We start from the raw sequence: 28,000 nt of genomic DNA on the forward strand, positions 1-28,000 counted from the left end.
TGAAAGAGTTAACATCTTGCCCAGGCTTTTGTAGATGGTTCGGTGATCTCTGCTGAACAGGAGCTGGAGTCGTCTGTGATGGGAAGTTCCTCATAGCTGCTCTGGAGTGTGTAGTCGCTGCTCCATCCCGCTGCAAGTCCAGGGCCTCTCTCCTTCTTCACTCGGCAGTTTCTAGTGAATGTAGTTACAGCAAAACCTGCAGCCGAGACAGAGATCGGCTCGGCCCGGCCCGAGGAAAACCTTCCCCAGGCCCCCCCATCTCCCGGCCGGGAGACGCGGCAGGCCCGGCTCCATCCCCGCCCGGCCGCATGGCCTGGGCAGGGACGGGAGGCCTGGAGCTCTGCCACCCTTCACAGCCAGGAAACAAAGAGAACCCAGAGAGCTCTGCTTTTACACTTTAAGGTAGGGTTCACAAGTTGATCCCACTTTTCAATGGCCTAAACTGCTGTCAATTCCCAGCAATGACCGATAATTGGTCAGGAGAAAAGACTCCAAGCACTTCCCAGCAACTCCAACTCCCTTAAAGGTAAAGTAACTCCATGACACTGTGATCAGACCCTCTCTCTCAGGGTAGTTCAAGAAGTAACACAGGACTTCTGTGCCATGGCAATTCATGTCTGGGCCTTTTCCCTTCTGCACTCATAGCAGAACCAGGAGCAGGCTGGACAGTATGGAAAATTTCCATCCTCTGCTGTGTATATGGTAACTGTCTCCAGATTTGTGAGAGGAAAAATGAAAAATATCTCCTTGTTACCTTCTGTTATTTCCACAGTGTCCTGTAGCCAAAGAGAAGATGGCTTTTTGATCTCAGTTCTGGTGTCCAGACTTAAAACTTAAAAGACTGTTTTAAGAAGGATGAAATAATAATCGGATTTATGAGGTGTACTGACCTTAGCAGGTAGAATCAGTAATCAGAGGTCTCTCTTTGGAAAGATTGGTACACACAAGGGTTTGTATCTGGTCCCAAGCCCCACAGTGCAAAATAGGACTGACTTCAGACTGGACTGGCCGAGTTCAAAATTGAAAACTGGGATATTTGTGCCCTGCACAGATGAAACAGGGCTGTGAAACAGTCTGACTATTTCCAAGAAAAATATATAAACTTTGTATGAAAGGTTTGGGGGGAATCCTATTTTCCATTTAACATAATATCTAGGTGAGTGTAGGCTTCTGCTCTGATGGAAAAGGTAGGGATGACATACTCTCTAACATACTGCAACTCTTTTTCACCCCACTTGTAGTGTCTCCAGGAAGTCAGCACATTCCAACTTGTTCTTCACATTGGGAAACTGACTCCAGTACACAAGTCAATTGTCTGGCCACATGGAAAAAAACCACAAAAACAGACAAGTCAAGTCATCCTCCTGGGCTGAGGGGTTTTAGGCTCTCATGACAGGGATTTGGGATGTCTCTCAGTGCTGGGGCCATGTGGCCAAGAGATTTTTCCTTCCTTCTCTTCCCAAGGTCATCATGAAGAAGGTTTTAAGGGTAAAAAACTACATCTCCAACTTTCTTATCTGTGTTTTAAGTGATAGTTTCATGAGGACTTTCTGTTAAATCTCAGGGTTTATTCAGTTTATGATGTATTTTCAAATCAAGCTGTATTTAAGCAAGAAAGGCAAGTAATTACATATAGCTTTTTAAGAATGTGCACTTTGGTTTTTTTTCCTCTTCATTTAAATTCCAGAGTGCACACGACTCCTGTTTTTAAGTAGATTTTAACCATGACTAGAGAAGCTTAGTTATCAGTTATGCACTATAAACAATATGCAGAGGGGGAATGTTTTGATCTGAGCTATTCAATCCTTGCTTGCTAATCTAATTACAAAGTGTAGGTTTTCTGACACAGAACTGCTTGCACAGAAAAGGCTTTTCTCACACCTGGTGGATTGTTTAGCCAAGCTTTTTCAATGCTTACAGTTTTAAAGTGAGGGGGAGGGAAGCCTTTAAAAAAACAAGTTCCTGTGCAAGGCAATAGAAAGAATTTAGTGGTTGTCAACATGAGTTTAGTATGAGGGTGCTTTGTAAAATGTGGGTTCACATTACACTGACCTTTGGACATAGTAGCACCAAACATTGTTTTATTTTTTTTTTTTTAAAGGGTTAAGGAGAGTATGAAAGATAACAGATGTCAGTGACTGTATTAAATTGTGTGCATGAGTGTTATAAATATCCATGTATGGCTGGACACGATGGTCCCAATATTTTTTTTATGTTTATTGTTCAAACCTCAAGTGCTCAGCAGCTCTGAAAGGGCAGCTTTGAATCACAGCCACAGAAAAAAACCAGAATTTTTGTGTTGTTTAGTGCCCTGATTCCTACAAACAAAATTAAGTACCTTGTTGAATAAGGGCCATTGAGCAGGAATGATGGGTTAAGAGTGGGGGTCTGAGGTGGCAGCGTGGGTGCTTGTTTATCAGGGAGGAGTTGTCAGTTGTTGGCTGTGCTGCTGAAAGGAGGGACGCTGGAGGCTGATGGCTGGGAGAGCATTGATGTGAGGTAACGGGGTAATCGGATTGAAAGTTAGCCATGGTATTTATGTCAGTCCACATTTCGTCAAATGAATAATATGAGGTTGCTACCTAGTCCAGGCCTTGGCCTGGGGGTTGGGTTATAAAGAATCTAAGGCCTCATTTGATTCAAATATAAATTAATTCTCACTGGAGCGTTGGCTGATTAATCTATTTGCATAATAGTAGAAAAACTGCAGTGTGGTTACTTTTGCGGGGATTTGGACAAGAAAAGCCTTAAATTCATTTGAAAGAATATTGTGTGAGAAGTCAGGGAAGCAAAAGCACCTCTATAGGGCTCCCTCAAGCCATTTTGCCCCCAGTCCTGATGTGCAAAACTGAAGGCTAAACTTGTTTACTGGGGAGTCTAACACTGAGAAAAAAACCTGTGTTCTGATGTCTAGCTACACTTGCATTTTGTATTTGATGTTGCTCTTATTGTAGTTATAACTATGGCATCCTTTATAGTTTTTGATATTTAATAAAAATGAAGCCTAAATAAAGTTGCAGCGTATGTAGGTGGAGTAAATTTTGGACTGCAGTGAAGCTCTGTGGGGAGATAAAGAACTAGGAGACACAAAGGCACTTGAAGTGTTAGTACCGTTTTTGAGAAAGTCTGGAGATCCTGTGAGACATGGGAATGAAAGATCCCACTTCTGCTGACCACATGCACTTACATACAGTGTGGTGAGGGAGGAAGCTGAGTGAGTCTAACACCAGTGCTGACACCAAGCAGAGGCTCAAAGAGGAAAAAAGATTTTTTTTTTTTGCTTTCTCTCCTACCAAGTCTCTCCATTTCACTTTTGGGCATGACACCTGAAGCACATCTTCATAGAGGACAGTGTATGGGGGGGTGCACCCACCCATGTACAGTCACATAGATGTTTTTCTATCATATCTCATTTTCCCCTTTATTTTCCTAAATCCTGTGCATCTCTATTGCATGTATAAAATGCAATGTAAAGTTTGGGTTTGATTATTTTTTTTCCTTTACTATGTAGTAAAGGAAAGTAGTGCTTGACTGCTTGGCAAAGAATGTTATGTTTGCATACAGATACTGAGACTGGTTTTGAATCATGTGACCTCTGAGGACAGTAGTGTGAAAAATTCACAAGACACAGTAGGGAGAAGCTTAAAAAAATAGTCCAAATCTTGCTCTTAAGCCATGTCTGTTGACATTTTGCCAGCAAGTAAAGCACATGTCCTAATTAAGCAAAATATAAAACTTCCAGTAAGGACGTCAGGACGCAGTTACAGTGGAGCAGTGTCCATACAAAGACTGTGAGGCAACCTCCAGGTCCACATTTGCCAGAGTTAGTTGAGAATTTGCAGGAAATATGGCCTGTTTCTCAGATTCACTTGAGTTTCAAAGCATCCACTAAGATTAAAGATGTCAGTGTTTTGTGGTGAACCTGCCCCCACTGCACAGTACCAAGGTTGGTCCTGCTAAAATATAAAGATTTCCAGCACAGACAATGGGGATAGGAGATTTGTCACCTATCCCCTTCAGCTAGGAGTTGAGGAAGCTCACAGTGGCTATTCCTGATGAAAGCTCTGAATCCAGATACATGGGGGAATCAAATTCGTGTTACAGATCACAGTTACGCTAAAGCAAATGACACTGTAAGAAGAGTTTGCATTCTAGGGAGGAATTGGGGAATTCTAGGGAGGATCTACAAATTGTAATTTGTAGATCATTTGGAAGTGTGTCCACAGATGGAAAACTGGGTTCTTCCTGCCTCATCCCCTTGGTCTTTTTTTCTGAGTTCTGCACAAGCCCATGAGTCACCTCTGTCATGATGTGAGTTCAGGCTGCAATGTGCAACTTCATACTTATTTATCTTTGGTTACTTCTTTTAGCTCCTGATTTTGTTTTTATTTTTTTCTTTCTCTTTTTCCCCCTTTTTTTGTTTTTCCTTTTCTTTCCTGGTGTAATCATTATTTTAACCTGGCTTTCACTCTGTTGATTGCTTTTCAGAGCCATTTGGAAAGGATGTGCTGTTCCTCAGTTCGATGCCAATGCTGTCTCTTTACTAAGCTGGGAATTAGGCAGAAGATCTTGACAAACTGCCATTGAAAAGGAAGGGTGGTGGTCAAAACCCTTATTTATGCAAAAAAAAAGTCTGCTATAGTGTCTGTATGTTTGCTGTTGCAAGATCAGTGTCTAAAAGCAAAAAACAAATTGATCTTATCCATGGTCATAAAGCAGCTATGCTGCAGTATTTTTGTGGTTAATTCTTGTGGAAGTGGAATGTCTGGGATCTGCAGAAGGTTGGGCCACACAAGCAAATGACATGCCTGATTAACAGAACGTTGTTATGAGATAATAGCGACTCTGCTGTTTTGCTCTGGTATTTATGAAGAATAAACAAGACCAAGGAGAAGCCAAAACATCTGTTTTCTGAACAGAAGCCCTCAGCCTGTTGACAACCTCCTAGCCCAATTACTCCATGTCTTTTACACACAGTGATTGATGTGGGTCTGATGTTTTAATCTGGGGAAAGTTGAAGGCAAAAGAAACAGCCTCTGTGCTTGTCTGACTGACCTGGGTAGTGTAATGTACCCCTTTGAATTAGCCAGGAACACTTCAGGCAAATCCAGGACTTCTGTATATGTTGATGCCACGGAAGGAAGAGGTGCCTGATGCAGTGAAGACAGTACAGGGCACCAGATTTTCTGGATTCTTCTCATGGGCCCATCTGCAACACAAGTTTATGTAAATGGATAAATTGCACTCAGCCTCTCTTATTCCTTTCATCAAGCCTGGCTATAATGCTCATAGTACTTAAATCAAGAAGTTTTTTTGACAATTAAGTAATGGATCTACTTTTTTCCATATTTTACCAGAAATGGACTTTAAATTAATTGTGCTTACAGCTTAAAGGAAAGCTTTAGTTTTGGATTTCCTGTTTCTCCCTAGTACATTTGGTACTCAATATACAATTTTTGCACTTACGATATTAAATGATAACACTTCCAGTAACTCCCATTGCATTAAAGGGAGCAGCAGAGAAGAAAAAAGGCAATTTTTTGTGTCTGCCATATCAAAATTTTCAAATAACAGTACATGTGGCAATAATTAGAATGAAAAAGTAGCTGTTGCATGGGCATTTCCAATGTGCCCAGGTCCTTTAATGTGCTTACAACAAACCAGTCTGCCCAGGTTGCCCAGCTGGAGCTGGTGATGGTGATGCTTAGAGGGTGCTGCTAGACAAAGAGGCTGAGCTCTGCCAGGAGCTTGCAGTGCTGAAAGTAACACTGCAGAATTACACTCCTGTTTGGACCACATGAGTCTGTGGTTTCAATTGTGACAATTCTGCCACTCATTTGCCTTCTTTGTGAATCAGTTTTATTCATTAACTCATCTGGAAGCTCATCAGGGGGAAAAGAGAACAATATTTGGAAGTGGGATGATGCCTAAACAAAAGGAATTTGTGCAGCTAAGAACATATATCTATTTAATTTGATTACTCTTTTCAGGTTAGTGTATGAGAGAGATGCATGTCAAGCAATTAAAAGAAGGAATATTCTCCAAATTTAGAATGGAGCACATCTGACCTTCAACCAGATTTGCCAGTCAGAAATATTTGGTCCAGGCTAAGTTTGAAAACCATGAGTTTTGCACACTTATTTATTCTGTTTTTCTCATCCTTTATTATTCTTTTCATGCTCTCCTATCTGCGAACTGTCACAGAGAGAGGGTGGTAAGGGTAGTAAATCCAGAGCAAAAGACCAAGTGGGAATTTCTGGGCTGGAAAGCCATGAGTACAGCATGAAAACCCTGTTGTTTGCTCACAGTTGTCTTTGGTAAGGGAGTAAGATGGCTAAGCAGGCAGGTCAGCTATGAAACTGCAGAAAAAAACCCATCAAGTAGGCTTTCATGCTTCTTCCTGGAGCTTTTTCAATGTAGGAACACCACTGCAAGCTGTTCAAAGCTTTCTCACCAGTCTCTGTCCACCCAGCCTCTGATGTTTCACATTGTTTGTTGGTTGAACAAACTTGCGTCTGATATTCTGAGCACAGTCCATTGCTGGTAAAAAGGAAACAATTTTGTGTCTGCTGACATAACACTGACATATGACACTGAGAGAAATGATCTTCCTCTCAGGGCTGCAGGAAGCTGAAGGGCAGAAGTGAATAACTGACAATGGGATATGCTCGACAATATTTATGTCAGCTTTGTGTTCCCAGATACACTTGGATGGCAGTGAATTGTCAGTTACTATATCAATCTGCCAAGTGTGAATAGCTCTTGAAGAGCTTGAACCTTCTCAGGTTAAGGCATCTGTAAAGATAATAGAGATCATGCATGATATGGATATGACCTCATTCTGAGGGCATATAAATTAAACCATTCCTAAGCAAGGGCTTTGGCTTGCTCAGCAGTGTTCACATGCAAACAGGAGACATTTTGCAAACAGGCAGATCTGGTAATTCTCTGCCACATTGTTCAGTTTGTCTTTATCTATTGTTTTTGTACTGTATTTGTATGTATTGTTTTGCCCACCACTGTGGCTGACACACAGAGCTTGAGAGTTTTCATTTAATTGTATTTATTTGACAGAGAATCTCTCCTGGAGGGAGTGGAGTTTGTGCCATATCTATGGCACAATCTTACCTAAAACACTTTGCATGCACAAAATAGAAAAGCACCATTCACCACTTCAAGGATGTAGAAACTACAAAAGAGTGGAGGGGTTGTTCTGATCACATCCAGAGAGGAAGTTTTGGCTGTGATGTTTGAATGGTGACTAAATTGAAGTCTAAAGTTATGGCAACAGGTTATTGACTTCATTACAGGTCCAGTAAAGGATCCAAGTCAAAGGTACTCTTGATTCTCTACCTCCCTTCAGTACAATAGTCAGAGCTCACCAAACTCAATTCTGAGAGAAGATCAATGTTTTTGTTTGGGTTTTTTTTGGTTGGTTTTTTTTGAGCAGACAGATTCTCAAAAACTTTAGGAAAAAGGACTTACGGAAGTAATATTTAGAATATTACTGCCAAATCTAATCTTTGTGTCATACTAGAAAAGTAATTCAAGTTTTCTGGAGGCCAAAACTGATCAGATAAAATCTGCAATAAAATTTTATGGGTGTGTGCCATTCACTGACATCTCAATCATTTATTGAAATCACATAAAAGTAGAGCTGTCCTGAGAGTTTTTTTTCTTGAACAGGATGAAAGGGTCATTTTTAATGTAAGATATCTGTTAAAAATCCTGCCATAAGGCCAAGTGAGTAGTCATTTTGGCTGCAGTGCTTCCTTTGCTAGGGCATATCCCAACAACCCCCACTCTGCTGATACTATGCCTTTCCTCACAGGGTTCTCAAGACCTGAATGGAAGTCTAGATTTTGACTTTGCTGTAGTGACCAGAGGCTGTTGCTGATCACAACTGTGTTTCTATCATATCTCCCAAATCATTAATTGGCAGTTTTTTTATCTAACCAATACCTAAAATGCTGCTTGACAATAAAAGCAGAAGATATTTCTGTATATTCAGGTTAATGAGTGTCTGTTTCCATTTGCTGTCCTGTATCATCAAGTCTCTAATTATGTGACAAACAAGATCATAAAACAACAACTTTCAAGCTTACTTATATCTACCCTACTTAGGGCCTGCTTATACCAGCTGTTAAATTTAATTGCTGGTTTTTAATGATAAATTCAGGACCTAGGAAAGAGAGAGGATGGAAAGACCTGAACTCATACCTTCAAACTGAACTGAGAGACTTTCTGCTGGGTTATACAAGCTATGAAGACTCCCATTTTCTCCATATTTATATGGCACCTGACAGTGAACCACCATCTAAGGCCTCCAGATTCCTCTTTCCTTTTTCCTGCCATTTGTCTGTGCAATGGGAATGAAGGGAGTATTTAACTCTTTTGAGTTTTTTATTTTACTGACTGATGCTTACTCTGGATTGACAGGTATATTTCTGATTCCTGTCCAGTGTCAACTGGAGGACACTTAGAAGGCTGCACAGTCTTCTAAATCAACCAGAAATATCTGCCATTACTTACTTTTATTTTTAGGTTTAAATAGCAAAATGCTATGTTACTGCGGGAAATCACAGGACAAAATTATTTTCTGTAGTAATCAGTTTTCATATTATTGTTAGTCTTAAAGATATAATTATTTCATTGTATTTTATTATTTTAGTATTAGTAAAGGCAAAAGGAAGACAAGATTTTACTGTCATATAGAATAGAACAGAATTTTCTATTGATCAGTTTTCTAGTAAAATTATTTTGCAGTTACTGTATTTAGGCATGAAGCATGTACCTTGGCCACAAGTAGGAAATGACTGCACCATAACACTTACATTAAATGATCCTGTCTTATTGGATTCATCACAGTATGATTCTACTGTGCTATTTCAGTGGCTTAACACAGGCAGATTCTCCCAAGGAAAACCCAATAATGTATTTCATCCCTGGTGTTTGTTTTCATTTTGCACCAGTGATGGAAATTTTTACTTTACTTTGGTATTTTCCTAAAAGCAAATGGTATATTATATATTATATTACTAACATACCAACAAAACCAATTCATTGATCTTGGCTCACCAGAAACAAACCACACTGTTTATTCCATTATTATAGGATCTCATTCACTAAAGAGAACACAGACATTTTAACTTTCTAGTGAAGGGTGGCCCATGTAATATTATGGGGGTGGGAGGTATTTGGTGCATTTTTAATAAAAATAAAGTATGATGATAACATGCAATTGGAAATCAAATGATTTTGCATCAACAGCAGATAAAAAGAGATGGGCTGATAGGTAAAGCTGTGTGTGGGGGGGTATTTTTTAAACTTTTTTTCTCATTTATTTCATAAGCTGTATTGTGTAAAGGTCCATAGTGCTGCTTTAGAGTGTGATCCTAGCCAGTACAGCACAAATCTCTGGGGACAAAAGTTGTTAGCAGCTTGTTAGGACCTTTAGAATTCAGATCTCTAAAATCATTCTCTGAAAGAGGTGAGCCACTATCTGAAGTAGGGCAGTACAAAATTAAAACACCCCTAATCTTACTTGTCCAGTACTCTCTCTCTCTTCTAGCAGCAGTTCCACTCACTGCTCTATGAGTAGGAGGTGCTATTTCCAAACCCTTAGTATAAAAGAAAAATGCTCAAAGACATATTAATTAATTGAACATAATATCCTTTTTCCTTCCGAAGTATGCTTTCATATCCTTCCAAGGCAATCAGATAACATCATTTAACCACAAACAAACATAAAAATACAAATTATGAAGAAAGACAAAACCCTGCAACATTTTCTCTCCTTTTTCCACCTCTCATTAATTGCTTGGTTCTGGGAGGAAAAGGACTCCAAGCCTGAGCTTTGCACAAAACTCATCCAAGAGTGAAGAGGGCAAGCCGAACACTGAGCCTCTCCAGCTGCCCTGGAGTGAATGGCTTTCTGAGGGGTATGAATGCTTGCTGTCTCTCCCCATACAATGTAGGTGTTACTGCTCACAAGGAGAAAAAAACAAAACAATAATCACTTGAAGGGGAGAGAAGGAATCCTGGGCAGGGGGGCAAGCACAGTCCCTGTGAAGGATAGAAAACCTCCTCTTCTCTGTGAGAGGGGCTGGGCATAAAGAATGAGGCTGGGTGGTGCTCTCTGAGGCTGGAGGCACTGGGGAAGAGATGTTCTGCTCTGAGCGAAATGGGATGAAAAGTGCATATTGTGGTAAAATGGCAGAAAAGCTTCCCAAACCCCAAAAGATAGAGTAGCACATCTGAAGATCCTTACTGCTTCTTCTGGTTTTGATTTCATGCCGTTAATGTATCTACACATGGCTGAGCCATTAATGAAATCATAACCTTGCTGTTTTCCTTAATTCATAAAATTGAGTGCAAAATTAAGTTATTACTGACTTTCCTGTAGGTGGGGTCTGTTTGCAAGGAGAGGAAAGCAGATAGTGATCACTGGGATAACAAGTCTGCACTTTTCTGGGGTTGTGTGACACCTGTACATGTGAGAGAAATCTCATCTCATCTGGAGAGAGGTACAGAGATTCAGAGATGCAGCAGACATGGGGTAACAGGACTTTTCTGTCTTCATCTTCCAGCATTAGTACATCTGATTTTCTTTTTCCAATGTTTGTTTTTCCCCACTTGTCTTTGTATTTACTACACACCTTTGGGAACAAGGGTTCCCAAGAATGGAAGGCAAGCTGGGTGAGATCAGATGCCTGAACTTTTAACTCTGATCTTGTTCAGTTTGTATTTAGACGGTCTGAAGGCCTTTTGCATTAGTTACTTTTGGTCTGAGCAGACCTTTACTCTTATATCAGCACAAAGGGGTTAGGTGCAGTGCCTTCTGTGGCAAAAGCCCTCACTGGGGCTGAGCAAAATCTCAGCTTTTTCAGGAGTGCGGCAACACAAAAGATTTAAGGGGGGAAATCATTAAAAGGGAAGCCCTTTTCTCTTTGGGTTGAATGCAGTAGGGAGATTAAAACTTTCATTTGAGATTTTGTTGTATTCATAGTAGTGAGGCCATGAATAGGTCTAAGTCAGAGCCCACAGTGGTTGTGGTGTGCCCTTTTATTCTCTGGCACATCTTCAGACACAGGTTGTTTTGCACTTGAAAGAGGTAAAAGAGGGGAATGTGGGATTTTGACAGTTGATATTAGCCTCTGAGCTCTTGATGGGGATTTTCTAATTAACCCCAAGGGCCCATCAGGTGGTCAAATGGAATGATTTCTGTCAAGAAGGGCAAAACTGGAATTGTGTATTACTATTATTTTTTTTTTTAAAAAAATAAATTTAAAAAATGGGACAAATACACTGGGGATGTTTTTTAATGACATATATATGATGAAACAAATTATGAGGAAAATTCTGGAAAATTTTAGGGCCTGAATACCTCTAAAACTTGAAATTTCAAGGAAATCTTTCTCCCTTGCAAAGATTTCTTGGCCTTTATGTAATAATAATAAAGCTAATTTAACCAAATGCCTTTTGATCCTGATTACTTCCCACAAATCTTTACCACCGAGACAATCCTAGTTGGCACACTCCCACCCTGTCCTCTCCAGCTTAGGGGACTGGGGGTGGTGAGTCCAAGGGAATCAGGATCTTTACTGCATGGATGCAAGTGGCAAAGCTGATTAGAGGAGCAGCTGTAAAGCAGGAAGGTTGGTCTAAATCTATGATAATTTTGTTCTGCAGAAACCTTGCAAAACTTCCCCATGAAGTTTTAGAAGGCAAAATGTGAGCAAGCCTGCCTGTGTGTGTTGCACTGATTTTAAAGTTTTGGTAATTGCACAATATTGAGGCACATGAAGTTGGAAGGCAGCTGCCCTGGTTGTCCTATCTCCTTCTAAATCCATGGTGCAGGATGGAGGATTAAGATGCTAGGGAAAAAATCTTGAGCCGTGATACCTGTGAATAAGGAAAGCTAACAGAAAGGCATTTAATGTTGGTTTTGTATGCTGCTGAAAGAATGGAATCATAGCTTCACAATATGTGACTCTTTAAAGACATTTGTATGGGATGGAGATATGTATATATCTCTATCTCTTAGGTCTAAGAATCAGTGTACATACCTGAGAGACTTGCTCAAGATAATATTAATTTACGTTTTTATATCTGGAGTATTTGAGAGTTGCAAAGAAATGGAGAAAAAGGCAGAAGGAATATGAAGGAGATGAAGAGGATCCTACTGAATTAATTAATCTACAAGTCATAACAAATCTAGCGGTAAAAGGAGATGTCTTCCTCCATTCTTCTGCTTGTCCTGCACATCAGAGCCAAGGGCAAGAAGTTGCAATGGTTTCATCTTCCAGTCTTGGCAAAAGTAATATGGGACATCTCTGCCTTCTCTGTTAACTCCCAAACTAGAAGTATCCTGTATCCATTTCCCATATCAGTCAAGTTCAAATTTCACAGGATTTGAAACTCATCTGAAAGTAATGCCCTGGGTCAGCCTTAGGTTTGTGCTGGACAGGAACACAGCTGCACTGAGGGGAGGAGTGAGATAACAAAGGTGAATATACATAAATAGTAAGTTTAATTAGTAAAGAGTAAATAAAGTGAAGAAAAAAATAGTAAGAATACTGCTAGCAAAGAGTGGTAGTTGTAGGGAGTAAACAGAAAATTTAAGGATTTCAGAACCAGACCAAATGTTTCAAAACAAAATTTAAAACCAGGCAAAATTTGCTTTCACTCAGAATTGGCCACCAGATGTTTGCTGCGGATCCAAAAATATTGGGTTTTTTTCTTCTTTTTCTGGAATTCAATGAGTGCATTTTGAGTGTACAGAACCAAAAGCTGCAGAGACTGGTATATTTCTGTATTTATTACTTATCTAATGCCTGGAGACAAATAGAGGTCTATGTTCACTTCCATAAAGTAGAATACATGCTCTGACCTCTGCTTCTGCAGAACCATAGTTACTTTAGCAGGGTGTGTGAAATTTTAATTCAAAAGCCTGCCTGCCACACAGGCTGAAAACAATCTCATTTGGCTATCAAGACCCAGGTAAATTTTAAGACTATGTAGGGATAGTGCTTGGCTTGCTTAAAATAGGTGCTAAATAACTGCAAGAAAATAAATGAAATCTAGAAAATCAACTCTGTGAGTGAGCATTTTGAGAAGTCCAATTCCTCTACTTCTGTTAGAAGGAGGTAGCCCCCCAGCAATGGAGATTTTTGGATGTTCGGATGATGTCTGCCTGATTATCATTTAATGGTCTTGAGAATATGAATGAATAGACTTGACTTGGCTCAGGAGCTTTATGCTCTATTTAGCCTGGGACTATTTTAAGAAATCTCATAAAACATAGACATTTATCCATCTTTACTGAAATAAAATTACTACTATTTCTTCTTGCCTAAAACCTGTTGGAAACAGATGATTTTTTTTCCCTCCAATGCTGATCAGCATTGCAGTGTGCATGGACAAGATATTCATCTTGCTGACACATCTTGTTTCAGCTGTTGCTGTGACAAATTGTTTCTGCTACAGTTCAGCTCAAGTGCTGCAGAGGTTTTTTCATAATGATTTTAAATTCTTTTTTGAGAACAGCTTTAAATCAAAATCAAAGCGAATGCTGAAAGGTTGTGTCAACCATGGACAACTTAATGCAGACAGAGGGACAAAAAATCTCAAGGTGGTTCCCAGTCCTCATGAATCTACAGGATCTTCCCGGTTTCTCAGCAGTGTTCTGCACAGTAAGTTTTGTCAGAAGATGTAAGAAAGGAATGTTTCCTCTTGGAAATGAAGGATTTGGCTTCTGAAAAAAAATCCCATGTCCACTGTCTATCAATGAAATGCATTGTTTGAGAGCTGGCCTGTGTATTTTATGAACACTCCAGTGTTTCATCACCACTGACTGCTTCAGACTGAGATAAAATTTCATATGTTTTGGTAGAGGTGGAGAAAATAATACTGACATTATGATGATGACAATGCTATGAAACATTAAAGGCAACCACATGCTCACTCTAAACTCATCAATTTTCTCCTCATGCTTAAGAAAAGTGTAAAGACCCTATCTCTACTTGGAATGATTTATTAGGATAGAGTTATCATCCTGTACTCACCCAAGAGCTCACCAAGGCACTCCATATTTATGGGCGCTTTCTTTCCACTTGGTGGCCCTTGGTTCTGTAATATGTTCCTCCCCCAGCTTGTCACTCTTGGTGTAGATTTACTTCAACTTTAAACTAACAATGTATGAAGAAAAACATCTATTGGTTCACAAAGTATCATCCCAGTATCAGAAAGGAAAGCTTGGGAGTGGCTACAAGTTCTCTTTTTCTCACAGTGAGTTTGGAAAAAGCCATGGACTTGTGATTATGAACATTTGAATATGTCATGCCTTGCCAATTAACAAGATTCATTTTCTCCCACACAAAAATTTGTCAGCTGCTTTGAAAGAAGCTGGGAAGAAGTGGAACATTTTCTAATTCCTCTTCCATCCTTCTAGACCAAGGAGACTTCATTCCATTTCTGTCCCACAGGTGTCTCCTCTGTGTTGTCCCATGTATTTGCAGAAGTAAAAGCCCTGAGAAATGTCAAACCTTACAGGAAGAAATATTTAAAAGGGAATTTCAAAGTAGAAACTCTTCAACTTCCAGAGTCTTTTAAGTAGTGGTGGAATCAAATTGTAAATGATGCTTACTTAATGCTTTAGCTGTGGAAGTTTGAATATTGCTTTAGCAAAAGGTTCTTGTCACTATTAGTTTTTTGTGGGATATAAATTCATCTGCTTTCATACTTTTTATGTTCATTCTTTTTTCTCGGTCACTGTCACACAGTGCAGAAGGGTGCTTATTTGTAAAATTTATTTATTTTCTTTGTGTTTACAGAAGGAAATATGCAATGGCATCTGCTCTAGAAATAGTTTGGGAAAAATAATATCAGTGTATTCTCAGAGCAGAAAATTTATGGATAGTGTGTTTTGTCCAATTCTGACATTCATGTGTTTTTTTGAATCCTGCTTTTTCTGGCACCCTTCTGTCTATAGCAGTTATTAGACTTCCTGAATTAACTTAGATAGCTTTTAGTAAGAACTAAAACCTCTCAGAAATTAAATTGCTTTTCTTTTCTCCCCTGAGCGCCACATTCTGATAATCTTTTTGTAGCTGAAACAAAGTTTATTTTACATACAGTATCTATGCCTCATGTATATTGTGTCCTTTTACACAATACTTTCTGATTATAAGGGCTTATTCAAAGTTTCTGCCTTAATCACTGACCCACCAGGAGATTAAGGCTCATCTCTAGAGTATTTGGTAAACCAGCTAATTGTGGGTGAAATCAGAGGGCATTAGAGGAAGCTTTGAGAGCTTGAATAGCTTTTAGGACAGGGGAGAGTGGCAGCCGCTGCCTGACAAAAAATGCTGAGGCCCCTGGATGCTGTTTGCTGGTGTTACCCTTACAGATTAGTTCTTACTTCTGTAGGGTGTCTGGTCTGACAGTGCTTTCCATTACTTCCCTTGTACAGCAAAGAAATTCAGTTGAGAATTTGTGGGCCTTCTCTTTCTTGTACGCGATCTACGGAAAATTATTGGTAGCTTTGAATTTTCGTGCTGGGATAAAGCAGTGGAGCAAAACATCAAAATCTATATAAATGTGCCTAATGTGCTTGTGTAACGTAAAGGTGATGGTGCTGTGTATGCAGATGGGTATGCGCGGAAGCAGATGAGGGCTGGGATGGGGAGAGGGACAAGGCCTTTAGACAAGGACATAGAGTGACAGGATGGAGGAAATTACTTTAAGGTGAAGGAGAGTGGATTTAGATGAGATATTCAAAGTAAGTTCTTCCCCATGAGGGTGGTGAGGGACTGGCACAGGTTGCCCAGAGAAGCTGTGGCTGCCCCATCCTTGGAAGTGTCCAGGGCCAGGCTGGATGGAGCTCTGGGCAAGCTGGTGTAGTGGAAGGTGTCCCTGCCCATAGCAGGGGAGCTATGTGATCTTTAAGGTCCCTTCGAACCCCATAGAACCTTCTGTGGTTCTATGAAATATGTAAGAATGCCTGTAGAATTAACAGAATAAAAAAATTATTGCATAATGGATCACTCTTAGGGATAAAAAGCTGGCCTTAAACTTCCAAAAATATATCTACAATCACAGCTCAGTTCTAAGTGGGTTGAGGTAGGGCCTGCTTCTCTATCAGAGCAGCCACAAGAGGGCAACATGAGCATGAGCACAACAAAGAGTGATGCTAAGGAAGAAATCGGTGATGTAAAACATAACTTGCCATTCCTGCAGCATTTGTTCAGCTTGCCTTGCCTTTAGCTCATGTGCGGGAGGACAGAACTTCTTCCTGTTCAGCATTTGCCTTGTGCCTTGGGGAGCTACTTCAAGCCTGGGGGAGGTAATGCATGACTGTCTTACATGGCAGTTTCACTCCTGCTTTCTCCAAATGCAGAGGTTGTGTAAGATTTGGGATCTGAAGTGGTGGTGCTGCTTCTCTATAGCTTATGGCTGACCTTTATATGTGAAATACATCTGCTTCTGTAGCCTTCTGAATATTTCAGATTGCAAGAAAATAGTCTTGGTCCTCAGACCTGTACAGAAAACCATTAAGAGGTGACTTCAACTAAAAAGAGAACAAGAAGGATTTATGATTTTAAAAGAGTAGAAGTATCATGGCAACTGCCTGAAAATCAGCCCTATGTTGGCTTGTCTAAGAAGCTCAGGAAAGTATCCCTACCAAGGAAACATAAGGATGCATCAGACTGGTGGCTGTTTCTGGAGAGCAGATGAAAACTGGGCCAGGGAACTGCAGCTTTTGTTTCAGGGTCCCTGCCCAGAGACTTAATGAGAAGCAAACCTGTGGGAAACCAAGTGCTGCCTTAAAACAAAACTGACGCTTAGGTTTGTATCAGCCTGCAGCAACTGAACCATGGGGAAATATAGTAATGCAATTATTTTCCCCTTAATGAATATGGACTTGAGCTTTTGTGATGTAAAGTCTTGAAACCCGAAGAAGTGGTAGGTTTGCCTGTGTTTTCAGTAGCTGCAGCTGAGCTATCCAGGGTATGGGAGAGAGTCTGTGACTGTGTGACCCCTTCCTAAGTACTTGTGCACCTGATGCACAGATAAGAGACACATAAAGATGAGTGTGTTCTGTCTGCCTGGGGAAAAGATACCTTTGTGGAAAATCTGAAATCAAGAAATTCATGTAAGACTGAAAAGCTGTAAGAAACTGCAAATTTTTACTAGGATTTCAAAGAAATAGCTGGAAGTATTTCCTGCCCTGATAAATTTGAGTTAGGAGAAACTGTGTTAATGTTCACACTTTCGGCATGGTCATTGTGATGCTTTGCAACCACTATTTTAAAATCAGGGTGTGTCCTTAATGGAAAAAATAATTTAGGAAAGAAAACAGGAAAGAATGTATTTTCCTGGGGTACCCTTAGAGGAGATCCTGCCTATGTGAGTGTCTAAAGTTACTATGATGGATACCCTTTCCTGCAAAGCAATCCCATCTTGAGGGGGGTAGTACTCCTATTTATGACCAAGTTATCCACACTACTGGTCTATGATGAAAGCTAGGTGCTGGTCAGAAGTGGTCAGGACTTGTGAGCTTTGCTCCTTAGCAGAGAAGTCTCTGTCCCCAGGCAGAGCATACTGACACACAAATTAGGGGAACACTCTTCATGGGGAAGAACTCCCAATGACAGGAGAGCTTGACTTAGCCAAGTGCCCTCCCCAGTTGGAGGAGATCCTGGCAGGCTCTTACAGTAAAGTGTTCACCTTTATTCATTCTCTTCAGTTTGCCTTCTTGTTTAATTTAACTTAGTGTTTCCCGTACTCTTCTGGTTTTAATTTTAGCCTTTAATGTTACTCATGGAACTCTTAATGTAATTAATGTTTCAACCAATTCTTGTTTATTTCAGGAACTGCCCAAGGTAGTGTCACATACAACTGTTGGACCAGGTGTATTCATTCATTTATTTATTCACCTGGCCTCTCTGTGGGAGCAAGATGTGTGAAGATCCCACTGTAGCTGTAGGACCAAATCAGGAGTGCCAAGAAAATGGGGAATATGGGCCGTGGAGCTTCCAGATGGCCCTTGCTAGTTTGTGGGGAGCTCTGGAAAAGTGATACCCTGTTTATCCATACTCCACCTTCCTGTTTTTGTGGCAGCAAGAAGCTCAGATCCATTGTTTTCCATTTTTATATAGCCTTGCAGACACTCTTTCGTGTCAGGTTGAAAGATGCATCTCAACTGAATATGACATATGAATATGAATATGGAAAGCATTAATGAACCTAATACACTGTCTCTTCATATCTTAATTATTTGTGTTACTATTTCCCTTTGCCCTTTCTCCCTGGGCATCTATTTGATGTATTCATGTGAAGAGATGTTTTGCAAAGAGGGAGGAAAAAATGTTCACCTGTTCAAAAAGCTGCCACCAGGACACAGATACAAGCAGAGATTCTTTCTGTCATCACCACATTATTTTCCTGAGCACACTGTAATTTCATCAATTTTCCATGCTTATGGTCATGAATGCTTGACATTACCATGTCTTTGAATTAACAAAAAAGAAATTTCATGGCTTAAGATTTCCCTAGAAGAATAGCGAAAGCGTGAAAAGCCAGCCAAATTGCAGAGCACTGCAGTGTCCTTTGTTCCACAGCAAGATGGTGTTGTGGAGAAATTTGTATTGTATGTTTTGGGTTGGTCACCAGTTACACGTTTAGAACAAACTAGAAGTCACACAGTTTTTTTTCCTACTTTAACTATTTGCTAGTTTTCATCTGAGGGGTGGTTTATTAGATTTCAGAGTAAATGTGATTAAATGTTTCAGATTAATTGTTAATGAAATGTTTAAGGCTTCGGGTATTTGGAAGGCACATAAATGTTTGCAAGGCTGGATCTTAATCATCTTGGAGGTTGGACTAGAGGATCTTTAAATGTACCTTCCAACCCAAACCATTCCATGAGTCTACCTTCAGGCAATTTGAATAAACATGGGGTTGTGTTGGTTAGTGCTAGGCAAAGATGTAACTCCAAATATTTCTAGGTTAGAGATTTTTCCGATACATGACAGGGACCATCAGCAAAGAGCATCCTAACAAAGAGGCAGGTGGGTTTTGATGGGTACCATGCTCTTTACATTACGATGGAGATTTCATCTTCCAGGCTGGTCTGGCCATTACCTGAGTCCTTAATAATGAACAGGATGTTTCTAAGTGACCTTAGAAAACTTCAGACTTCTTATAGCTCAAGTTACGTGTTTTCTTCTTTGCTAATCACACAGAGGTGATGATGATGAGTCAGGGTTGCGCTTGCACTTTCCTGTGACTCTGTGAAGGGAGTACATGACATTGTTTTTGTACATGGTGAAATATGTATCCTGATTGGCTGACACACGGAGTAAACTGAGCCAGGCTGGGAGAACTTTCTTGTCTATTTTTATGGAGAATGTGGAAGCCACAGTAGAGCCTATAGAGTCTTGTTTGCCAGTGGGGATGTGGTAATGCAAATATGCTTTCCCAAGCCATCAGACATTTTTGTGTCAAAGAACGGCCAAGAAAAGTTAAGACCTCAATAAATCATTTTTAGAATGTGTTACACTTCTTGTTTGCTAACTCTGAGGATGCTGAGTGTTTCTAGTAGAAGTTATATTTAATTAACCAGTTGATGATTGAACAGGGAAATTCTTTTAGCTGGTCATAAAAAGTAAGGTCTGAGTAAGAGGAAGAAGTGGATCTGGCTCTTCTGAGGCAACAACATAGACCCAGAAAGTGTGAGGCAGAGACCACTGGTCTGTTTGCTGTTAGCAAATCGCTGTGTATTTCTTTCTATGGAGCACTTCCAGTTGAGACTGGAAGGATTGGAGTTGGCTGCCTCTGCTGCTGTGCATTCATAACAAGGACCAACTTCATACAGGTCAGCAGTTCCTAAAACATAAAGCTGGAGTGAGCAAAAGCATTGCAGAACCTAACAAATAATTCCCATGGGAACACTTGAGCTACAAAACTGCACAGAAGTTTTACTCTCTGTGAAAATTAAATTAAATCAGACTTCCATATTCATTCCTCTTGTCTGACAGCTGAACCTTAATTGGTGTCCTGTTTCTTCCCTTTCCATAATCTTTCAACACAGTGCAAAAAAAAAATTGCTAATGGAAAGCATGAACTGGTCAGACACCTACTCCTGTGCTATACTAAGGATAATGTCACCAAAATATTGTTAGGGACAGTAGGAAGAGTGAGGTTTTACAGATGGCTGTACAGATCTCCACTACTCACAGAGCTTTTGCTTCAAAGTCTGCAGTTACCACGGCAAGGATTTAATACTATCCCAGCTGAATAAGTGGCTGATATTTCATTTAGGCTGATACAACCAGATTTACCTCTGTCTTGTGCATTCACTTGGAATTGCTTCTTATTGGACTTAGTGGGAGCAAAAATTTCTAGGATCAACAGGTGGGAACACTTCTAGAAGTATTTTGCAGATGCTCGCTATAAAACCATGAGTGTTTGTTATCTACCACATCTGGTATGATCTCAAGGAGTACTGGCTGCTTGGGAATGGGATTGTTTTGGTATTTGGGAATAGAATATGCTGGCATAAAGAGCTCTGGGCACTGTAGGGGGGGAATGGAGGATCACTCTCCACCTCTCCCTTGCTCCCCATCGCCTTTCTTTTTCTCATCCTTCCACTACAGTGAGAGCAGCAAGGCAGGGATTCACCCCATCCTGGATTCTGGTCTGGAATGATAATGGCTGAGATGTGACTCCACAAACACAGAGGAGGTAAGCAGGTTGTTCAGTCATTGCTGAAGCAGGGGAGCTTGAATTGATAAGACGTAGGTTTAAAAACATGTCTTAAGTCTCCTCAGATTATTTAGGGTCCCAGTAATTAAGATTTTTATTGATCTTTCTCAGCTCTGGTAACATCTGTGGAAGTATGCACAGTGCTACTTGAAAGTCACTGTAACACAGTAAAGTACATAAAAAGTATGCAATTAGAAATGAAAATGTCAATGAAAGTGTGACATTACAAAAAGGAAAGAAATATATTCTTTTTATAGCAATTAACTAATAATTTTTCCATGATTTATGGTTAATAATAGTATGAGCTACTTGTACAAGTGGAAACATAGACTTAAGCAGCACAGTGATATTCTAAATCAACACACATGAAGGGGTGCTGTCAGCAAAGCATAACCAAATTAAAAATATACATATTGAGAAAAGTCCTTGTGTTTTACATTTTAGAGACAAACATGAAGATTTTCAGGGGAAAATGAGTCCATCCATTAGGATGGTGTTTCAGTTGAATCTTTGGAACAATCTGATCAGTGGGGAATCACAGCACTGCTAAGTTGCTCTTTGCTACTGCGAATGTTTGTTCCACTTCCCATGTTCAAAGCAGAACTTTTGCTTTGAACAAAAGCTTCTTCAATCCAAATATTTATGTCAAAAGTGAATTCTGCCTGGTTTATCTCCTTGTGTAGTAGAATGCTACAGATGTGACCTCATCTTTATCAATTTCTTTTAATTATGAAGTTCACTTTTCTCTTATTTTATTTAGTATATTCCTCTCTATTTATTTCCTTTTTGTTGTAGCAAGGCCTGAATGTATACTAGACCGTGTTTTTCTGTATGTTCTAGTAGAGAAAGATAATTGTTTATTTTTTGGGGGGCATTTGCAATTTTTGCAGTTAAAAGTTATTTTTAATAAATATTGCAGTTAAAAGAATTGCTTACCTTTATGTATATTATTTGCACACTTGTAATTTGTGACCTTCACTTGAATTTCACATCTCATATGAACTTGAAGGTCCACAGGGTCCTGAATTTTTAAATTATTATTATTATATTATTCATGATTATAATTATTGCTTACTGACTTCAGCAGTTTAAAACAAGAACAGGATTTGAAATGAACTTTACAGTCTGACAATTCCATACCCTTGCACACAGTAGAGACCTGTTGTTGATTATCAGCTTTGCCAACTTTTCCTTTCTTTTTGACTACTTCATGTACACATAATGCCTGTGCTTCATAAAATATTCAAAGTTTCAAAAAAGATGTTTCACTGCTGCCTAATGACTTTATCTCATGATAGGCAGAATGACATCAGCAGTGTCTGAGAAACATAAAGTTGTGTGGGTTTGGGTTCTCTTTTTTGTTGTTTTGTTTGCGTGTTTTGTTCTTTGTTATTTTTGAAAGAGTTTTGTGAGGTCTATTAATTTCTTTTCTTCTCCCAAAAACCACAAAGATATAAAAACTCCACTGAAAAGTATTAAAACTCCTCAAGTCTAGAATGATCCAAATAGGAGATTTTTGGCTGTTTCTTCAGGTTCTAAAATCCTGTGACTTGAAAGACAGTTTTGTGGAAAAGTTTTGTTTAGTACATTTAATAAGTTTAATTTAATTTGCTTTCATTAATTTGATTAATTTGAAGCAAAAGCTGTAAACCTCAATGCTAATGCACCAAGAGAAGTGCTAAAGCCCACAATCAAGAGATCAGCGAGGCTAATTGAACCACAGTATAAATGAAGGGAAATCTGTCCTAATTTCTTGGAAAAGATCTTATAATTTTACATTGGTGGTGTGATTTGAGAGAAGAACTAGAGGAATTGTCTCATATTCATTGTATTGCCTGGACAGTGGCTCTGAAGGGGTGTAACTATTCTGCTTAGGCTGCATTTTATGTGGCTCAGCCTTCAAATGCTGAGCTAAACTTCATGCTGCCTCTGTGATGGTAACCTCAGAACAGGGGGCTCCCTATGGAAAATCACCCCTTGCATTTCCAGCCCTGCTGTGCCCCATTCTGAAGGCTGCTCTTGCCATAAACTAGCCCTATATCAGGACTTCCCAGAAGTAAATGTTTGAAGAAGCTGCAATTACTTATAGTCTCTCAGACTTCATAATTTTCAAAGCAGGCTGTCATCACACCAACACTCCCATAAATTCTGCAGTGTGCTCATCCAAGGACATGATTTCAGACTACAGCCACTGTTTTACTGCTTTGTAAAGGCTGTAGCACATTTTAGATATAGTAATAACAGTAACAGTAACAATAAAAATAACAATTACTTTATTCTTCCTTTGTAGAATACCCTGGGTCACAGGTGTGATGCTATAATACTGATTTGCATACTGATTATGCTGTTCTTTTGCTCTCAGATATAATGAGACCAGAGGCAGAGAAGCAAAACCTGCCCCATGTTTTACAGAGTATTGAAATATACTTGAAGAAAGCAGAAGATGAAAAGAAATAGAGGTAGATGTTGGTTCTCTGATGTACTCAATGCCTCAGTGTCTCTGCTTTTATGAAATACAAGAGAAAACAATGTGAAGTTTTTTAAACTTCTGGATAGTAACACCTCTCTATTTAAAAGCACAGCCAGCCCAAGTGGCAATGGTTTATATTATGGTGCTGGTAGGGAAACCCAGAATATATTTGCACTCATTTGCTGGCACTTCCTAACAATTAGTTAGTGGTTAACAATTATCATGGTCTGATATTTTTGTTGTACCGGCAGAAATCAAATATATGTGGGTGAGCCACCCCTAAATGTAGCTGTAAGACTGAGAAATTCAGTATGTTAGCATGAAATTATCTCAGTCTACAGCCAGAAAATTACAGGACCGAGATGGAGACTTATTGCATAATCAGTTCAACGATATTTCATCCATGGGTTTTATCAAGCTGTAGGACAGGCATATCTGTTGTAATTATATATTATATTTGTAATGTGACACGTTAATGAAATGTGTCACTACACTGGTGTTAGGATCCATTTCATTAATGCAAAAGACTTTTGTTGTATGCTTTACATTTGGAAACAGATTTAAGTATTAAGTGGCTAATGTCTGTAGCTGGGAATCCTTTCCGAATTTGTAACACTGACCAGAACAGACCACATTACACTCTCCAAATGGTGCATTTTTGCATTTGAATGTCTGAATTATCCTGGTTTCTTAGAGACGACCACAACAGCAACATCTTAAATCCTCAAAATATTGTCCGCTTCATTGAATGCTCATGATCTAAGCATATGTGTAATTATTCTGTAATTCTCCCCAAAATGTGATTCCTTGGAAATGCATACTAGATCTCCCCTATTGTATCTGCAATGACTATTTCTTTGTGCCTGCTTCTTTAAGTACGGTCACAAGGAAGCCTGTGTGCCTTGGTGCACCGCATGTGTAATGATGATTTTTTTTTTCTTCTCCCCCCACTCCCAGTACACCCATGAGGAGGAAAAAAAACAAACCAAAAAGCTCCACCAGAAACCTGCTTTATTTGTTTCAGGGCACAGAGCAAGGTCACAAAAAGACCATTATGATAGTACATACAGCAGTAATCTTCTGACAAGAAGCAGGCCTAATACCAAGCACAATGGGCTTAGGGTTAGGCAAGTATACAAAATTAGAATTTGCAAGAGTTACCAAACCTGGCTCCCATAACATATGCATGTGCACACTTTGGCAGAGGGCAAAGGGGAATCCCATGTACCTTAAGCAGATTCTCAACACACACCATGCAACAGGGAAGATGGTTTTTCAGAAATTGCTGTTAGTGCAAAACATACATATGCTTAAAAAGAAAATCCCATGTGTCTGCAGGAAAAATTCAATTTTGTTAATTTTAAAATTACAGTTTATTCTATAAGGCAAAGAAAATTTATATGCATTTTTTACTGAACATTTACTTGCTTTTCAATCACAAGAAGAAAGTTCTTTGGCAAGAGAACTGTTGCAGACACCAGAGGTGCAAAGGCTGAGATCTCATTAAATGTTCTAGTTCACAAGTGCTTTTACCAGTCCATCTTTAACAGCTGTATGTAAGATTTGACTTCTAAGTCCTTTGTAATAGTTTCTCTTAAAAGCTTCCATTGAAAAAAAAAAAAAAAAGCTTTCTGGGTCTTTATTTGATAAAACTTAATAGTTAATTCTTTAATTTCAAAGGAACAAAATTTAATCAGAATCAGAAATACATTAAAACAATGGATTATTAAATAAAATCAAGTAGTTACAAAACATTCTGCAAGTTTTGATCTCTGTATATATAGAAGTGTTCCTTGTTAAATATATTTTTCTCATATTTTTCAGGTTAAAAAAACCTAAAAAGGTGTGAAAACATTTTATGGATAGATACAGGAAGATTTTTCTGAGGAGGCTTTATAAAATTATGCTTGCTTGTTTCTCAAAACAGGTATTATTTGGGATAAATACTATGAAAAATCTTCCACACTAAGAAAGGTACATACTTAGAGGGTTTTTTTCCTTTTTATCCTAAAAAACTATAAAGCTCTAGGTCGAGAAAAACAGATTTAGCTGGAGAAATAAAATAAGCAGTGATACATGTAAAGAAATTTGAGTGTGCTGAGGAAATTAAAGCTGTTTAAAATAGTTCCTGCATTGACTCAATGTGAGAACTCTTAGCAAGTGCTAAGAGTTTGGCCCTTGCACCATTTCACCTTATATTAATGAACAATTTGAGTATTAATGTATTTTCATTTTTTCCCTGATAGATTTTCACAGTTAGAATTAAAGTGCAAAATACATTTCTAGGGTTCAACCAAGAAAGAAGTCACAAGATTGAGGAGCTGCCAACAAATGGTTTAGTATCGCTCTGGCTTTCACTTTTTAATTGAAAAAGTACTGTTTTGACTGTGTTGAACAGAAATTGGCTGAGCTAGACTGTTGCAGTTGAATTATTGTCTGAGGCACTATAATAGTGTTAAACCCAATGGGCGAGTTCCTCAAGCCCTCCCCAGAGATGGAGAGGTTTCCTCCACACACTTTCCTCCTGGTGGCAGCTGTCAGGTTTGTCCTTCATTTCCCACCAAGCTGAGGTGGAATTCCAAGGCAGGAATTTGTACAAAGTACCTGTGGGATTCACAGTCCTGGTGCAGCTCTCTGAAAACCATGGACTCATTAGGCACAAACCTCTTCTCTGCCAAAATAGGCATTTCTGCAGAACATGGTGGTGGTGTGGCACCTGAACTGGCAAAGCCATTCAAGGAAGGCAGGAGGAGAGTTCCCAATACAAGGATATAACAAATTCCAACCATATAAATTTGGTCTGTGAGATAAAATTCTGACCTTGTGAAGTGGATTGTGAAATGCTGAGTGACTTGAAGATGGCTTGGATTTTTCTTGGAGTTCATAAGACTACTCCCTGTTTAAATAAAACAACTGGGACTGAGAGCTCTATGTGTGTCACAGGACTGACGGACAGAAATGGGAACATATAATTTACTTTTTAGAGCAAGAAACATCAAAATCAATACATCAAGGGCAAGAGTGAGATTTTTGTTATGCAGTCTAGATATGTTTTTATTGTGAAATGAAATAGTGACTGAGAAATTACTTTCATTTTAATAGCGCAATTTTTCATTACCGCATTCCTCCTCTCATACTTTCCCCTATATCATTATTTGCAATATCCTTTTCCTAAAACCCTGAAACATCATCTGAATGAAAATTATCTGAACAAGTGAGGAAAGTACCTATAAATAAACATTTGGTAGGGAATCTTTGCTACTGTGTGAATATTGATGGCAAAAATTTTAATGAGGCCAGCCTTGGGTTTTAAAAGAAAAAAATGTTGATTGTAAATCAGGAAAATGTGCTGGACTTTCTAAGCTCCGAGTTGGCAACAGCTTGTTGAGAGTAAATCCTCTCATGGAAAGTTTTGCTAATCTGAATAAATTCAATTTCAAAATCCTTCCTTGATCTAAGCTTGCTTAAGCTCTTACCAAGGCCTAAGGACCCTGAGGGTCAATTCCAATAACAAAAGATAAGAAAAATCTGCCCTTTCTCATATCTCTTTGTAATACACTATAAGCTGTTACCTCACTGCAAAAAATCTTTGGCTGTAATGAAGTCGCCTTTTGATACTTGTTGAGGATGAAGTTCAATGTTTCCCACCCTGGTGCCTGTCGGCACTGCTGCCACCCAGCACCAGTGTCTCAGAACCTGCCTTGCTGCTTCCCTCTGCAGAAGTCCTTGAAACCACTACACAGCTCTAAGAAAATATATTAAATGGAGCTTTACAAAATAGAAGGGGGAAGGGTGGGGGAGGGAGGGGGTGTGTGGAGGGGTGATGGTGCTAATTGATACCAGGCTGGGCAGTCTGCACCCTTTTTTATTTAATAAATTAAAAATTCTTAGAGGAGAAAGTTCAGCTCAAAACCCAAACAAATTCTGGGGCTGGGATGTGATTCAGAGTCAACTCTGCTGCTGCTGAGCAGGTGCACTACAGATACCTGTTACTTCTGGATGTTGCATGAATGAATCTAAAAGTGAGAGATACAAACAGAACTTGTGGTTGGTTTGATTTTTTTCCCCAATAGTCCTCTATTGCATTTTCCTTTTAATTTAGGCATTTTTATGCTGAGCAGTCATTTATGTAAGACTGTTAGACCTCATCTCTTTGCAAGAATTGGGTAAGTAATTTAAAAATCACCAACACTGGAGTTTTTGAATAGATACTGGACAGTTATAAACTGGTTGTAATCTTGGGCAAATTAATCTTGTTGACTGTCTTGGGCAAAAATGCTCCCCAAATCAATTTTGTTATGATACTTAAATTTATAAGAGGAAGTACCAGAAGGATTTAATCTCTTGTTCAGATATTCTATCACAACACATAACTTCAGACAGCAGAGAAGGGAATGATTACATGAGTAAAGCTCAAGAGTGAGTAAAGCTATTTGCCTCACATCTTTACTATTTTTCCTATTTCCTTTATTAAATTTTATGTATTAAACTGACTTCTGTCTCTGTAACTTAGGTTTTAAAACCATCATTTAGAGCTAAAAAATATTTGTGTCCAAAGTTATTCAGTGAGACAAATTGTGTTACTAGTTATTACCCAGCTATTCTCTACTAGTTATGTAACCAGCTATTCTCATGGATTGGATAATTTGTTTAAAGTGGTGCTTTTTGTCAGAGCCACAGCTCCTGGAGTCATATCATTGCATAAGGATATCGTCTTTCATTAAAAGAATCAGTCCCACTGGAAGTCAAGAGAAAAGATGA

General features: G+C 39.1%; 1 long non-coding RNA gene across 1 annotated transcript; it reads left to right on the plus strand.

Moving 5' to 3' along the window:
• The first annotated feature begins 32 nt into the window (after positions 1-32).
• Positions 33-27,995, plus strand: LOC147652436 (uncharacterized). The gene is made up of 4 exons (XR_015288008.1): positions 33-402; positions 20,661-20,748; positions 23,132-23,228; positions 25,064-27,995. It is a non-coding gene; the product is annotated as an uncharacterized LOC147652436 (long non-coding RNA).
• Positions 27,996-28,000: the final 5 nt, after the last annotated feature.

This window comes from Cyanistes caeruleus, chromosome 6 (genome assembly GCF_971803275.1).
Source record: "Cyanistes caeruleus chromosome 6, bCyaCae1.hap1.1, whole genome shotgun sequence".
In the NCBI taxonomy this organism is placed as follows: Eukaryota; Metazoa; Chordata; class Aves; order Passeriformes; family Paridae; genus Cyanistes; species Cyanistes caeruleus.